We start from the raw sequence: 17,408 nt of genomic DNA on the forward strand, positions 1-17,408 counted from the left end.
CACACAAATACTACTTAGCCATTAAAAAAACATGAAACATTGCCATTTGTGACAACAAAGATAGACCTTAAAAATATTATGCTAGGTGCAATAAGTCAGACAAAAAAGGACAAAAATTGTATGATTTCACTCGTGTGGAATATAAAAAAAGTAACAAATGAACTAACAAAACAAACAAAAACAAACTCATAAATACAGACAACAGAATGGTGGTTACCAGAGGAGAAGGAGGGTCGGGGAGGAGGAGGGTAAAGGGGGTCAAATATATGGTAACAGAAAGAAACTAGACTTTAGGTGGTAAGCACAGTAGAGAGTATACAGATATCGAAATATAATGTTTTACACCTGAAATTTATACAATATTATTAACCAATATTACCTCAATAAATTTAATTTAAAAAGAAAAACATATACATATACATATAGCATACACATATACACAGAATATCTCCAGATGGGTTTACAAGAAACTGCCTTTGAAAAGAACAACTGGCAGCTAGAAGGCAAGAAAGGGAGGGTTACCTTTCACTATACCCTCTGTATCTTTTTAATTTTGTACCATTTTCAAAAAAAATAAATACAGTTTAAAAGATAACATGATCATCTGAGAATACGAAAGAGAAGATAACTCACTAGGCACAACCCCCACCCCCACCCCAACCCACTGGTCTCTAGCCTGGTCCCACCCTTCAAAGCCCTCCCAGGAGGTTCTTTGCAAGTTCTCTGGGCCTCATCCTCTCTCTTCCTTTCAATCTCAGATTTCAAAATGGAAAATGGGACCTAAGGTCTCTCCTCCATGAAGCCTCCTCCCCCACCTCAATGTTGGAGCTTAGCTTGCCATACCCAGCCCCAACCCCTTCCTATCTCCTGACTTACCTGCTGGGCTGCCCAGGAAGCTGGTCCTCCCAGAGGCAGCAACTACTTTGAACAGCTCCTCATCTTGGCCTGAGGTGGAAGCTGCAAGGATAAGAGTGGAGAAGGTCTATGAGACAAGGACACTTGGAGCGGAGGGATGCCAAGAGGAGAGGGAGGGAGGAAAGAGGAGGGAAAGGAAGATGAAGGGAGGAAGGAGGAGAAAGGGGAGGAGGGATGGGGAAAAGGAAAGAGAGGAAAGAGAGAGATGAGGGAAAGGGTAGAGGAAGAGAAAGAAGAGGAAGGAAGGGTTCAGGGAGCCTAATAGAAGCCAGAGCCATCTACTGGGGGCGAGGAGGCAGACACAGTCCTGCCCAGAGGTAGAGGTGACACAGGTGGTAAAGGAGAGTTGGGACTCTTCATTCTCTGGCCCTTCCCCAGGACCAATGGCTGGAATGTGTAGGGGGCAGGCTGTGGCAGAAACTATTGGCCTGGCCAGGAAGTTGGACTGTCCCCAGGGAAGACACAGGGAAGGGGTAGATTTGGCTCCATGACTGAGGAAGTGCCCCCCACAACACAGAGCCTGTCAGAGAGAGGAGCGGGACCGTGGGGAGACCCAGGGAAACAGGACCCTCTCCATTAAGTCTGGGAGATGTAGGGTGGAAGTGAGGGCAGAGTGGAGGGCAACTGAGGCAGAAGCATGAGATCCCAGGGACCTGCTCCTGAATATGGGTGGGGGCCCGAAGAGGTGTTTCCAGCCAGGATGAGAAAGAACCAGCCTACCCTGCGGGCAGGGCACCAGCAGGCTCAGATGGCTCAGGCTCTGTTTGGGGCAGTGCCGGAATGGGCAGGTCCTGGGGCAGAGCCACCTTTTTTGCCAGTAGGGCAGAGTCAACACCAAACTGCTGGGCTCTGCGTGACAGCTTTAGGAGGTTATTGTGAATGTTTTTAATTTACTAGTTAGGTATCTATTTCAAGTAGATGCCACAATTATTTCTCAGTATAGGGCTAAAATGTTTTAAAAGTATTTTAGAAATAAATTTTAAGTAATTAGTATTTTAGAAAGAGTTGGCAAAAAATGGCAGTGCTAAGCGAATGATGATTTTCAAAAAGAATATCACTTTGTACAGTATATAAATGTCTAACCACCGTGCTGTACACCTGAAACTAATATAAAAAATACTGAATGCCAACTCTAACTGAAAAATGAAAATTAAAAAAAATAGACAACATAAATAGTCCTTACTATATGCCAGGTACTTGAGCACTTTTTATTAATATACTTAATCCTCACAGCAACTTTATGAGGTACACACATCATACTTTAAGATGAAGAAACTGAGGCACAAAAAAAGTTGCCCAAAGTCATACAGTTAAAAAGGGACAGCATGAATATAGTAGAGACCCACTTTGTCTAATTTAGTAACCAGTAGTAGCCACATGAAGCTATTGAACACTCAAGATGTGGCCATAAAATGAAGTGTGCTATATAAAATACATGCTGTATTTTGAAGACTTAGTACACAAGAATATAAAATATCTCAATAACTTTTCTCTATTACATAATGGAATAATAATAGTTTGGATATTTGAACAAAATGTATTACTCAAATTAATTTCATGTTTCTTTTTAATGTTAAAATTTTTAATTGCACTTGTGGTGCATGCATTACATTTCTATTGGACAGTGCAGCCCTAGACTCTTAACCACTATGCTGACTGACTCTCAAAAGTGATAATGAACACTAACTGAGCCCCTCCTATAGGACAGGCCCTGTTTTAAGAGTTTAACATGCATGGATTGATGATGACCCCAATTACCCTATGGGAATGACCAGGGCTGGAAAACAGGAACACACTTCTGTCCCTGCAGAAGGCCCAGCCCCATCCTGGGCCTCTCCTAAGTTCCTATTCCTGCACTAAAGGCTTCAGGCTAAGGTCAAATGTGGGGACTCCACACTCACAACCCTCTAGGACGGCCCCATTCAAGGCACTAAAAGCATGAGCCAGACCTCAGATCTGGACCTGCCTTCTAGGAAACTCAGACTGGAGGGGGTCAGACACCACCCAGCCAGCGAAAAGGGCCCACATGGCCCTTACCAGGGCAAGGGTCAAACAAGGCTTCCTGGAGGAGGCAGCTCCTTGAAAAAAGAAGTTTGGAGCAGTGCCCTGCTGAGCCATGCTAGAGCCCAAGGCAAAGAAAGAATCAGCAATACTAAACCTCTTAATTTAAAATGTGGATATTTTAACTTAGATTTTTTAAAATTAATATTGATTTTTAAAAAATATTATTTATCTTGATTGCTGAGTTTTTTGCGCCCTGCCCTCCTCCACAGTTATATTTTGGGCCTGAGGCAAGTGCCTCATTTGCACCACCCTGATCCTCACGCTTAGTGTGGAGGTTTAAGCGCTTCAGCTGCTATGACACATCACTGAGTCTCCAACCCCGGGGAAGCAGAGACTAGGCAGAGGGGAGTATCACCCTATTGCGACAGCATGGCCACAAGTTGAGGGGCTCTCATTCTCCAGCACCCCAAGGACCCAGCTTAGGCTTCAAGATCCCACCATCCTACCCTGCCCCTGCTTCTCCCCTGTCTCCTTCCAGTATCTCTCTGCTATGCCAAACCCAGTCCCACCCCTGCTCAATGCCCTTTCTTTGTTCCCATTGCCCTCAAGTCCAGCTGCTTGGCCTGTCATTAACCTGCTCCAGCCCTGACGTTTACAGATGAAGAAACAAACACCCACAGAGAGGAAGTGACTTGCCCAAGTTGCCAGTGACACAGCCCAAGCCCCAGTCAGGCTGGGTTGGCCCACGACTCCCTCCCTCACTTTTTTACACCAAGCACCACCTTGGCACCTTGGAGTCCCTGAAATTGTCCACTGACAATGAGTAAATGAACCATAGCCTCTCACCTTCAGGTACTGATTCCAGGCTGCCTCCTCCAGAAAGTCCTCCCTGACTGCCTGCCCCCTCAGGCTCTTAGACCTCAGAGGCTGAGCTATGCAGCTCAGCATTGCTTCTGCTCTGCCTCTGGTTGTTCCATTTGTAGGGGGTCCATCTTCACTCAACCTCCAGCCTAGCCTGGAGTATCCTGTGAGTCTGTTTCCCTTTTTGTCCTCCTTGCTCCCCACAGCAGAGCTCAGGACCTAACTGGGCTCATAAGGGCACTCAGTACACAGGTGAATAAGGGTCATCTGGACTCTCTAATCCTTGCCAGCCAGTCCTTTTTCAGGTTTAGCTTGAGTCTCTCTTGCTGGAGTCAAATCTTTCACCCTTCTCTCTTCTAACTAAAATATCAATACCCGAGAGCAGAGTTTAAAACTCATGGCCCCTTCTTTGTCTCAACCCAGCATCTCCCTCATGCCGTCCCTGCCTCCTACTGACTAGGGATACCATTCTGACAGTCCAGCAGGAAGGTGGCCCACAGTCTTCCTCAAGGACGGGAACACTACTGTTTCCTTCATTGTCTAAGAGCCTACCACAACGTGCCCATCCCCTGACAGATTTCTACCTTCATCTCAGTTGTCCTCATAACAATCCTAAGGCCAGGTATTTTTACCCCATTTCATGGAGGCTGTATGAGATAGAAAATTTCCCAGGTCACTTGCTAGAGCCAACAGGGCCTTCAGAGGGTGTGAATGCTTCTGTCTAGTAGAGTTAGCAAGGCTTCCAGAAGGCACTCCTGACTGGGCCTTGTTGCCCTTCCAGGCAAAAGGAACTGAGTGTGCAAGGCCCAGGAATGGGATCAGAACTTGCAGATGCAGTGATGGGATAATTTGGTGGGGCAGGAACAGGAAATGTGAAAGAACAGTAGTGATACCAGAGAGGTTTGGGGATCCTTCCTCAGGTCTCCACAGAGCCTGCCGACCATGTGGGTATAAGCATCCAGTGCATTCTGATTTGCATAAGTGAGTCAGGCCTGGGGCAGGGCAGCCTCAAAGGTCCTAATTCCTTCTATACTCAGCGCTGGAGGCCCCTCAGCCAAGATCCTTCCCAATTGCATCCTCAGACCCCCTCTACATAGGGCTGTGCTTTGGGTTTAAGGGAAGGCCTAGTGGCTTGGGGAGCAGAAGGCCCAGGGGTCTGAGATTGTCTACACCCTCCTCCTCTTCCCCTGTATAGCTCCCCACTCCAGGCAGGCTGGGCAGGGACCCCAGTGTCCAGACCTCAGGAAAATCCTCAGAGCTCCCCACACAGGAACCAAGAGCCCCACACCTCCAGCTTTGGCCAGACCTGGTCTACAAACCCTACCCCACCCATACCACAAACGCACACCACCTCCAGGGACACACACTTCCCACCCAACCCAGCAGCCACATAGCCGATCTGCCCTACCACATACACAGCTGTCAGTCTCCATATCCCCTACCAAAAACTGAACTGCGTACAACTGCCCCACAGCCTCACGATGGCCAATACCTCCCTAACCCCCATCCCATCCCCACCTTCCTAACCCTCATCCCATCCCCACCTCCCAGGTCACCAAAGGATACCTGTGAGCAGGGCCACCCTCGGTCTTCAGGGTGTTCAGGACTCTGCTAATGCAGGCAAGAGGCTTTGGAGACACTTCCTTTAGATATGAGGAACTAGGTGGGGGCTGGGTTCCCGGTCCAGAGGGTGCAGAAGTGGCCCTCACTCCTCTGCAGAAGCCAGCTCCCTCCAGCTCTCTCAGGCAAGGCAGCAGATTAGGCCCTTGGGTGGCAACTGACTCACCCTGGACCAAGAAATCTATTTTCTGTCTCTCGAGGACTAGTGACCACTGCATACTGGTCCCAAGGAGGCACATTAGGGTCTCCTGATCTACCCCATCCCTGAATCTCTACCTTGTCATTCACTCTAGTACCAAATTTCTGCTCCATCCCATCTGTGGTATGGCCTGTCCTCTGGCGTTCCAGGAGTGGTGGGAGCTGTCAAGGAGCAGCGCTCAAGCCAGTGAGGACTGAGTCAGGGCCCCAGAGCCAAGGTACATAAAGAATCACCTGGTGGGGAGCTGGGGGCCACTGGCAAGTCCCCAAGCTCCAGGCCAGAGCCCCCTCCCCACAGGACAGAAGGCAAGTCCGGGTTCCAGTACTGGCTCCATCACTTCTTGCCTGAAATCCTGGGCAAGTCATGTCACAATCTGAGCCTCAGTTTCCCCCTCCACAAAGCAGAGCTATCATCCAGATGACTGACATATGACCATGTGTGTACTAGAGGCCACAGTAGTCATCTGCTCACCCCTCTGCTAAAACAAGTACTTCCTGTTCCTAGCCCATGGCCAGTCCTAACAAGAGGGGCCTTTGGTGCTGGTCTTATAGCCAGATTCTAGTCTGGACCCCCTCAGCACCCTGGGGTTCTTAGTAACCCTAGATACCAAGGACTACCACACCCTACCTCCAGCCACATCACCCTTCAAAGTTCCAGACTGAACACCCCGCTGCCCCCTAGACCTTTTCCTAGATCACCCTAGGTACCACACATTCTCTATCCCACAATGAACTCACCAGCTCCCTCTTTGGGGAAAGTAGGACTGCCTCCAACCTAGGCAGAGCCTTTGAACAAATCAGAAAAATGCCTCTTCCCTGAGTAGCCCCACAGCAGGGCTTGTAGCTCAGCAAAGAGGACTGGGTTTCAATCCTCCTTCTCTCATTCTCCCCCTCCCCCCACCTTCCAGGTACATTTAGGCAGCGCTCCATAAGCACATCCACACCCGGCGGACCTACTGACAGGTAGAATCTTTTAACAACTTCATTGGGGCAATAAAACCAATTTTATTAATGGCCAAGGGACATTAATGGCCTAAGTGACCATGGATATCCCTGACCTCAATTTCAGGCCTAGCCTTAACTCCCACTCCAATCTTGAAAGACTATTACTTTCTATAACCTTCATGTATATACTGTTAAAAGTTTTTACAGTTGTGTATCACTTTTATAATTAGAAGAAAAAATGATAAAGTATTTTAAGTCTATTAGAATTGAGTTTGTTTCAGCTTGTTCCCCTAAACCATCATTATAAAGTAGCTTTATGATTTTAAATATAACATGGATAGACTACTAAGAGAATTACTAGAAATGAAACTGATGATTTCCTGGGCCATCTGGACTAGAGAATGAGAAACTGAGACCCAAAGCTAGCTCCCTCCCCCTACTGGCTTATCCCTCCAAAATCTAAGACACGGCTTATCAAATAAGATCCCCTCACCAGGGACTAGGAGGCCAGTAGCAGAGTGCAGCCAACAGAGTTCAAATGAGAAATGGATTGAGGTCCATTAGTAAACATGAAACTCCTGAGTTCCTGTGGTTCTCCTCTAGACAGTGTCTGTCGGACCCCACTCCAGCCCTGACCCTCACCCATATTCTCCCAAACTTCACCCAGGGTCCCCTCTTGCCTAAGCACCACCCTGGAGAGGGTCAGATAGGGAGTAAGGTGTGGAGATGCAGTGTGAATGCCCGCATAACCCACTGGCAAATAAATGAAGCTAAAAGTTAAATGGTTTAGTTTTTAGGCCTTTAAAACATCTACAACATACTAATCACCACTCAGCCTTATCATGTGCCCCTAACTCCGAAGGGATCACTCTGGACCACTACTCTCTTCCCTTTCCCCCTAACTGCCTCCTCATTAACATGTTTTTGACATCCTCCTTCCTCTGCATCCCCACTGCCTCCATCCACCTCAGGCCTTCCCAGCCAGCCTGGACCCCTGGGCCCTCTTCCCTGCCTCTTGCCCTTCCCCCATGTGCAGCCAGAGCATCCTCTGGCCTATACCCCTAACCTACCACTAGGCAGAGCTCCTAACCCAAACCCTAACCCCACAGCCCTGACCCACATCCACCTTCTCTACTCCCCCAACCCTTCACTCTTCAGGCCTCACTCAGGCCCTCTACCATAAAGGATGACCCAGCCAGCCCCACAGTACCTGTGGGCACCCCAGGCTCTGCCTGGCCCCCTGCCCCTCAGTCAAAGACACACCCTACTGGGCTGGGGACTTCCCAACCAGGTAAGGGTAGTACCTCCCCAGACCAAAGGTGCTAGCCAAGGGGAAGGCATGAGGTGCTACAGGGTGACTCCAGGAAGATCCTCCTCTGTGACCACTGCCCGCCTTGGGGATGAAGGGGGGGACCCTTAACACTATATGTGAGGCAGAAACAGGAAGGAACAGAGCTAACCACAAGTGGGGTGGGAATACACAGGGCTGACAACAGACATCCAGGCAGCAGGAGTGGACAGAACCAGAGTCATATGCCGGGACGCTCACTACACACCAGAGGTGTTGAGGGCCGGCCCTGGTGCTGACTAGGGAGGGGACGAGAAGGATGCTGGATTCCATCTCCTCTGAGTTGATAGGGAACCTGACGTACCTGCCCACCCAGGAGGAGAGATTTGGTGGGCTCCTCTGTGCCCCAGAACTAGCAGTGCAGTAGAACAGGGACCTGAATCTGCCCTCTCCCTAGGTGGCCCCAGGAATAGAGAAGCCAGAAGATAAGCAGCCACATGCTGCTGACACCTGAAAGGGGAAGCTGCCAGTGCAGATGTGGTGGAGGTGACCAGATGGGCGGGGTAGGGGCCGGAAGGGAGAGAAAGAGATGGGGGACCAGCCCCACAGGCTCTGGCCTCCAATTTGGTGTGTGACCTCAGCCTCCTCCACTATATAATCAGACGACAGACAAGAAAGATTTCTGACTCAGCCTCTCCTCTCCAACTCACAGGGCACATTTTTACCCACATATCTGATCCAACCATCCTTGCTAAAAACAACAGGATGGCTTTAGCTCACTTTAGAGATGAGGAAGAAACTGTGTCTCAGATAGGTTAAGTAACTTGCCCAAGGTCACGCAGGAGCCAAAATCTGAACTAAGGGCTGCCTGGACCCCTCCTTTCACTCCATCTCCTCAGAGGGGATAGCGCAAAGACAGGCAGGGAGCAGGAAGGTCAGGTAGGAGAGAGAGGATAAGTGCAGGCTGAGAAGGGCCTTGAAGGCCATGGTAAGACACTTGCCCTTATTGTCCAGCCAACAGAAAGCCATGAAGGGCAGCAAGGTGATTTGGGGACCGAGCACAGACAGCAGGCAGGCAGGCAGACTGGGGTTCGTACTGCTGTGAGACTTGGGAATTCACATAACTTCTCTGAGTCTGGGATTCAGGGCAGTTTCATAATCTGTACAATGGGGATTATGACTTTTCAGGCTTGTGTGGAAGAAATGTATGCCTTCGAAACAGATCCCCAATCTGACCAGTTCTCACTCCCCAGGGACTTCTCACCTTCCTCAGAGAAAAAGCCAAAGCCAGCACATGGCCCGTCAGGCCTGCATGATCAGTCCCCGCCACCTCCCACCTCCTTTCTGTTACTCCAATCCATTCCACGTGCTCCACTCAGGGCTGGGTTCTGGAGCTCCCTCTGCCTGGAAGGCTATTCCAGACATTGGCATGCCTCACTCCCATACTTTCCCAGCATCTGCTCAAACTCGAGGCCTTCCTTCCCCAACCACTCTACCTAAAAAAGGGCCCCCATAGTCTCTACCTCCTTACCTTGTGATCCTACTTATCACTATTAGACAATGTATTATATATTTATTGTTAGTCTCAACTAGAGGACCAGAATATTGTCTCATTCACAGCACTATTCCCCAGTGGCTAGAATAGTCTGGCCACTGGGGGGAATGGATGAATGGAAATCTACAAAAGCCTGGCTCACTCGAGTTGGAAATTTGGGACAGGGGTCTATCACAAGGGCAAGGAGAGGGATGGTTGGATGAGGCAGGTGTCAAGGTTCAGACCAGAGGCCTAGGAGTAGAAAATTCAACTCTGAGACTCCTTGGCATCCTCTGTCACCAAGTCTAACCCTTCTTTCCACCTCAGAGGCTGCCCCAGCCACTTGCTGCTGTGCCAGTCAATAAACCTGGCTGGGAGCAGGCCCTTACCCATACAAGAAAGTGCTGATTCTCAGAACCCCTCATGCTGCCCATCCCTTAACTGTTACCCAGAGCAGGTCAGAAGCACTCAGGCTTCCAGGAGTCTGAGACCAACCACCCACGTACCCCACGAGAGGCAGGTACTGCCTCTGTCTCCTGCTTGCCTACCCTTTCCATGGCTCCCCATTAACCACTGGGGTTCAAAGACCTCTACCCTCTGCTTCCTGCCACTTACTCTTCCTCTATGGTCTCACTCCCTCTACCCCCACTACCTGACACTTTACCTCCAGGACTTTGCTCATGTTGTTCCCTCTGCTGCAACACCAGAACCACCTGCTCCTTCCACATTTAGGAACCACCTATTCCAATGTTCCCCACTTCCAGAAGGGGAAAGTGAGCCCCAGAGTGGGGCAAGAACCTAACCAGGGATATACAACAAAACCAGGGCCCAAGCGCCCCCAGCCTGAGCCCCTCACCCGCTTCTACTTGCCTGTTTCTTGAAAGAACTAGGAGGGGGAGTTCCCCTCAGATGACCTCAGAGATACCGAAGCAATACCCCAACTCCAAGTGACCTACACTGGCCCCTACACTGACAAATGTGGGTTTTCAGGCCACAGGCAATAAAGGCAAATGAGTTTCCTGGTTCATGTTCTGGAAAAGAACCACTAGAACCACAAGATCCCTGGATCTTCAGCCTCCCTAGGCTTAGCACACCCATCTTTAAAGCAGAGGAGGAATAACAGCCCACCTAAGGGGAAAGGTAGGCCATTAGCTGAAGCTCTGGCACCCCTTCACTAAGCAAGAGAGACACCACCCCAAAGCTGTCCTGGTGTCATCTGGCAAAGCTCAGTCCCTAACCCTGACCTCAGGGAGGCCCCTTTCTCCCCACCAAACTAGGGCAGCCTTAGGGAACAAACTGTCACACTTTAGCTGCAGACCCACAGAGAAGCCCCCATGGATGAAGAGTCCCATTCAAGTGAGTGAAAGCCTCACCCAGTTCACACATCAAGGAGTGTAGAGTTGGGCACCTCCTACCCCAACCCACTGAGACACTGAATGCTCCTCACACCCACACACAGGGAAAAGCACAGGACCTCCAAGGACGTGTCTAGGCCCAAGAGCACACGTGTGCGTACACAGGCACATGCACAGTGCCCCCAGAGAATGTGGAACAGGAAGGGGCTCACTCGGCCAGGAAGTCTTCCAGAAGGTAGAGTTTCCTTCATGGGAGGAAACAGGCCTCCTCCCCAGGGGCAGCTCCCACTCTATGCCCAGGGCCCTTTGAGGGCAGCTGCTGTGCCCACAGGCCCAGGCAGGCACCAGAAGGAGCTGGGGGAGGCCTTGTGAATATTCGAAGGCTTGCACCAAGGCCCAGCCTCCCTGCCTCCGAGGAGGGGCAGTGCCTCCCCTCGGGGTCCCAGGTCTCTCCATTCACCACTCTGACCCTCCAAGTCTGGACCTGAGCCTGCTAGGCCACATCCCATGCTGTCTCCAGGAGGATCTGTTTTGCCCAACAATGTGGCCCAAACCTTGCTCTGTGACCTAGCCAACCACCAGCCATCCAAGGGTTCCCCTCAACCCCATCCTGGTATCCGGGAGGACAGCTCCACTACCAGCAAATGAAGGAGGCCTGGCCTCTGTCTGTCCCCTCCCTACGCCCCATCAAGATGGCTAACTCTTCTGCTACCACCTAGTCCCTTGCAGGTCTGGTTCTCAGATTTCTTGGAAGAGAGCAGCTGGGTATGTATGCTTGGAGTGATGGTTGCAGAGCACACAAAGAGCCTGGAGGCCAGCTGGGCCAGGGACCCTGAAGCAGCCCTGAGAAACTCTCTAGGCCTGGCCTTATCTGTCTGGCACCAGCCAGCCAAAGTGTGGCATAGTCTACCTAGCTCTCAACTCGGGGTCCACCCAGCCCAATTTGAGGCTTTGCAGGCTCTTGAAACCTAGAATTTTAGAAATTTGGAAGCTGAGAATTGCAGGCACATAAAACCCTGGAACCCTTGAATCTCCGATGCCTAGATTCTCAGACTCAGAATCCTGAAATTGCAGCTGCCCAATGCAGGAAGAGGGAGGGCGAGAGTGGACGGGGACAAAGAAGCTTCCCACCTCAAACTGCCTCACACCTCACCTGGACTATTTGGTTGGTTCCTGTCCATAGCTGGGGCTGGTGGGCCTGGGAGGTTCCAGGAATTGCTGCTTCCTGCTCCCTCTCTGAAGCTCCAGAGAAGCTGAGTCCACTGAAGATAAGTGACCAGCCCAAGGCCTCTCACTGAGCCAGAGGTCAGGGACAGACCACAGGTACCTGACTATAAGCAGAGCCCTGGCCCTCACATTTTGGTGGAAAGGAGAGGAGGACAGAAAGGGATGCCCAGTGGCAGGGCAGTGCTCTCTGGAGTGGTAGGGAAGGTGGCAGAGGATATTCAGGCATTTGGGGGGACGATATACAGTGGTAGCTCAGCCCTGCTACTGCTCCCCTATTTTAGAGGGAGACCCACCCCCGCACTGACGTAGCTAGTAAAAGGTGAGGCCAGGCTAGGCTCCCCCAAGGGCTCTGGGCAGCTGAGATTTCAGGTATGGCCTCTGGCTTCCTGCCCTGAGAATGGGGACAGAGGAGTAGCTGTGAGAGGTCCCAATCCTCCTCCCCCTCCCCCTTACCTCACAATCTTTGCCTTCATAACAAAAAAGATAATAAGGAGGTAGAAAATTTTGCCACATCCTTCCCTCTCGGGAAATGGGAGGCAGTGCTCTCTGACTCCTGAATTCTCCTCTGGACCCCTCCAGTCCTGGGCACCACACTCTTGACCACAGCTGGTCTCTGCTTCTTGGCCTCTTAGCTCTAGATGCATGTTTTCCAGGTTTGTTCATTTAATCACTGACACCTAGCTGTACCTGATTTCAAGCACCTTGAGAGGAATCAGGTTTCTGGTCTGGTCAGGGAAAAAGACTTAGGCCCTATGACAAGGCAGGTGGGCAGGGTCTGAAGAAACCTCAGGGTGTCAGAGGCCCAGGAGGCCCTGACCAGGCCTCAAGCAGAGAGGACAGGCTTCAGAGCCCCCTGCCTGGGTGCCAGTCTCAGCTCTTCCTTTCCCTGACCTCAAGTCACTTAACTTCTCTACTGACCTGTTTCCTCATCAGCAAAATGGAGTCTAGGAGAGCTGCTCTACTCACCAAAGTCCACAGCAGATAGGACAGGACAAGATCAGTAAGTGGACCTCAGGAGGTACTCATCCTAAGGCATGGCTTATGCTAGCAAGCTCAAGACTTGACAGCAGTCAGTCCAGTCTGGGAGCGGGATGCCCTTGCAGGCATCCCATCCTCACAGCTGGTCACCAGCAATACCATCTGACCTGATGGCCCTCCAGTCCCTGCCTGCCACTCTAACTGGGAGTTTCCAGGGTAGGACAGGGTTTGGATTGCCTCTGGCTACAGTGTCTCCCAGTATTCAAGGTTCTCACTGTGAAGCAATAGAAATTCAGACTCCTGGCTATTCTAAGGAATGGATGATCCTGAGCAAATCACTCAATCTCTCTGGGCCTCAGTTCCCTCATCTTTAAAACAGGAATGGTGCCTACCCCAAAAGACTACTCTTGAGGATTAAATAAAATCTTACATAAAATACTTAGCTAAATGCCTAGCACAGAGTAAGCTTCCAAGAAACAGTAGCTACCATTACTAGCATTACTACTATTAAATAATAATTTGGTCATTAAATTGGTCACTTAACTCTACATTCCCTCCCAGCCGCTCTGATTGTCCCAATAATCTGAAACAGATGTCCTGATTATGGGACAGACTTTTACCTTCTGAACTATGTTCCAAAGGATAAGCCAGAGAAATTCCACAGGAAGGCCATGCAAAAGACCAATCATACACTGCTCCCCACCCCCAGGCCATTCCTGACACCTGGGGTCATCTGTCTCTTTGGGATGGGACTGTCCTCCCCAGAGCCCTGGTTGGAATGTACCTGTCTGGGGGTCTGATGGGATGGGGTTAAGAAGACAAGACGTCCTCTCTGATCAGGGCTAGGGGCACTCAGGAGTCAGTGACAAGCCCTGAGCTTTATGGGGAGTGTACTTGTAGGTGATCTCTGAGGGCTGCCTATATCCTCCTGCTGTTCAGACCCTTGGGGAAGCAACCCTTACAGCAGAACCCCTTCTGAAACATGAAACACCCCTCTGTTCAGGGCTATGGAAGAAGTTGAATACATACAGCCTGACTGAGACCAGAGGAGGGAGTAAGAGGGGCCACCCAAGGGACTAGACTCTGCTCCTGAGGGAGGGATGGGTCTACTTGGCTGGGGTCACACCCTGCTTGAGACTGCCTTGGCTACCACCCAGGAGAAAGCCCCTCACTGAGTGAGTCTGGGGACTGAGCTCAAGAGTGAGGTCAGGCTGGGGGAGGGGAAACCAGGCCAAAGAGGCAAACAAAAGCCTGGGTCCTGATCCTGCCTCTACGGCTTATTTGCTGTAAACTTGGGCAAGTGACTTCACCTTTCTGTGCCTCAATATCCTTAGCTACAGAATGGTACTTAACTTCTAGGGTTGTTTGGAGGACAAAACCAGTTAACATACATAAAAGTGCCTGCAACAGTGCTGTGTGCATGTTTGCTGACATTGTTCTGGCTGATGTCATTACCCAGCTCTTTCTGAGTTTCTTCTGTTACTGGAGGGTGATCCTTGTCTATGGAATGATGTAAAATTAATAAAGTAAAAAATGTCTAGTGTCAGTCACACTGTAGGTACTCAAATCAAGCAAAGTGCCCCCTTCCTTTCCCTCTCTTTTCCCTGAGATGGACTAGACTAAGAGTCAGGGTAATTCCTACCCCCACTAGGGCTCGCTGAGTGATCCTGGTCCAATCTTTGGCCCTTGGCCTCAGTCTCCCCATCTGTGAAAAAAAGCTTCTATACCAAGTGATCTCTGACTATCTGCTCCAACCTCCCTCCTACCTCCCTTCCCTCCTTCCTTTTCCATTTCTAACTCATGTCCTACTGCATCCCCTCCTGCTGCAATAGAACCTTTGGGAGCCTAAAGTGGGCTGGAGCAGACAGCTGGTGGGCAAGGGGTACCAACACTCAAGTAGCTCTAGGCTCCCAAGGGTTAAGATCCAGAGAGAAGGGCGGGGGGCCAGGGTCAGTACTGGACAAGCTAAACAGAAGGGCCTGGAGCCCAGGGCCTGCTTCCCCTTCCCCCACCCTGGGAACAGAGGCTGCTTGTTTGGGCATCAGCCGGCTGGCTTTGAGCTTGGCCAAAGGGAGAGTGGGGTAGGGAGGGGAGAGGGCCCCAGAGAGTGGAGGGACTCCATTCTTCTAGCCAATGCCCTAGGCTTAGAACTAGGCTAGTCTACCACTAGGCCCTAGGCCTCTAAGAGGCCTCTCATCCCCCTGAATTGACTCCTGTCCCCAGGTTCTCCTTTTTCTTCATTTAAACACTCACTGGTGGGGGAAGGATTTAGACTTAGGCAGGCTCAGTACTTGCCCCACACCAGACTCTTTTTGGAGCATGAGACTGGGCCTTATCATCCCATCCTACAGATGGAGAAATGGAGGCTCTGAGGAACTGAGTCAGGAACTGAGAAGTTCGGGGACTTGCAGAGTCACATACAGTTTGGTGGCAGCATAGGGACTGCCCCAGGTCCCAGCCATCCCCACGGCTCTTCAGGCCCCTTCCCTACAGAGCTCCAAGGAGGTCTTTCCTAAGGTGTGCCACTACACAGGGCTGAAAGGCTAAGCAGGAGGCAGCAATAAGCAGCCCACCTCTGAAGTTCCAAAGGACCAAGGAGATCTGGATGGGAGAAAACTTCTGGGAGCAGGAGAGACAAGCATCCTGTACAAAGGACTGAGGCTTGATGTGTGGGAAAGGATGGCTGGAACTCAAGGAGGGCGGGGGTGAGGCTGGGGCTGAGTGGGGAATGCCCCAATGAAGCCTGGGGACAATCTGGACCCCTGGTGGCCTCTGCCAACTTCGACTTCCCCAGTTGTCAAGACTCCACCTGGGTCAACCCTCTCTTGCTCTACTCCAGTGAACAAGCTTAGAATGGGGAGGCAGGGTTCCCAGGCCAGGGTCTGGACAATCCCAAACCAGCCATGAGACACAGGAATGAGATCTCTCTACACTGTGCCCCTGCTGCCCCTTCTTGCCATACCCATCTCTTCAACATTCCTCAAATATGCCATGCAAGTTCCTGCCTTTGCACAAGCTATGCCCTTCTCTGGAGTGTTCTTATCTTTGTGAATTGCCATACAGCTGCTGAGGACCAGTCCAGTCATTTCCTCCCTAGGCCTCCAAGAGTCCCAGTCCCTGATTCCATCTCAGTGCCTGTCTGCACCTGTATTCCTGACTCTGCCGGGCTCCTTCTACCCTGTAATGAACATGCTGGGAGGTCTCTTCTAGCCTGGGCACTCTCTGCTCTCTGAGGAAAGGCATCTTGGGTGCCTCTGTCTGGACCTCCGTGCCTAGCTCGTACATACTCCAATCCTTCCTTAAGTACTTCCACATACCTGTCAGACTCTGCAGACCTCTCTGCCCCGCCCCCTAGGCCTGAGGATCAGATAAGGCTCCCAGGATAGGCGCTTTAGGGGAGGCGGGGTGCATATGTCAGAAGCTATAATGTGATGGCTACTGAGAAGAGTTCCCCAGAACCAAAAACCAGTCCTGGCCATCGGGGACCAAAGAGCCACCCCGCACCACACGGGCTGCACTCCAAGTCTGCTCTCTCCAATTCCAACAAACTACTCCTGGCTTGACCCCATTCAATGAAGACACATCTCCTTCTTTTTCCAGCAAATGGGCCAGGTAGGGGCTCTTGGGAGGCCATGCTCCCATTTACTGGTGGAGAATTGAGGTGCAGAGACCGGAAGTAGTCTGCCCAAGGTCACTGGAGCCCCAGGTCCAGGGCGTAGGGTCGTAGCAATGTGCAGAGCTCTAAGGGTCACCACAGTCAAGGAGGTGGGAGCCTTCTTTTCACAGCCGAGCAAAGGCGCCCGAAGGCGGGCTAGCTCTGGATTCCGAGAGCCTTCATGCCTAAGGGCTGAGGGCTAGAAGCACTCTGTCCCGCCGGTTCGCCCTCCTCCCTACCGTCTCTAGCCCGACCTCGCATCCTCAAGGGGCGACTCGCATCCCCACCACCGGTAGGAGAAACAACACAACCCAGAAGAAACGCCCGCGGAAGTAGGCGCCGGGCGCAGAGTCGCCGCGCGGCCTCAGTGTTCCCTTCTGTGAAATGGGGAAACCCCGGGCCACGCGCGGCGAAGGGGCGCCTGCCTGGGAGGCCTCCGCGGCCGCACTGACCTGTTCTGAGCGAAGACTCCACGCGGGGAGCCGGAGTTCCGGCGCTGCACACTCTCAGACTCACAACGCCGCAGCTAAGTCGCAGCCTCGAGTCCGGCGCGCCCACCCCGCCGGGCGCTTCCGCCCGCCTCACGTGACGCCCCAAGCAGGGCAGGGCGGGACAGGGGTAAGGGCAGGGCCCCGCCCCCTCCCTGGCCCCGCCCAGTCGCTGTCTTGGAGTCCGCTGGCCCCGCTTGTCTTGCAGGCGGGTCCATCTGTGTGTCTACCCTGTCTCTCTCGCTGCTCGAAGGTTCGTCTCTGTTTCCTGAGGCTCGGGGTCTACCCCCACCACCCCCGCCACTGAGTCTCCATCTCTTCCTGAGTCTCCCTGCCTCTT

General features: G+C 51.6%; 1 protein-coding gene across 1 annotated transcript in view; it reads right to left on the reverse strand.

The window, feature by feature from the left end:
- ARAP1 (ArfGAP with RhoGAP domain, ankyrin repeat and PH domain 1) overlaps positions 1–17,213 on the reverse strand; it is a 61,755-nt gene extending 44,542 nt beyond the window's left edge. Inside the window, 2 exon segments of the mRNA XM_039847962.1 lie at positions 877–957; positions 17,033–17,213. The gene's annotated coding sequence lies outside the window, so the exon portion shown is untranslated.
- Between the last annotated feature and the right edge of the window lie 195 nt (positions 17,214–17,408).

This window comes from Pteropus medius, unplaced genomic scaffold (assembly GCF_902729225.1).
Source record: "Pteropus medius unplaced genomic scaffold, Ma_sr-lr_union100, whole genome shotgun sequence".
NCBI lineage: Eukaryota > Metazoa > Chordata > Mammalia > Chiroptera > Pteropodidae > Pteropus > Pteropus medius.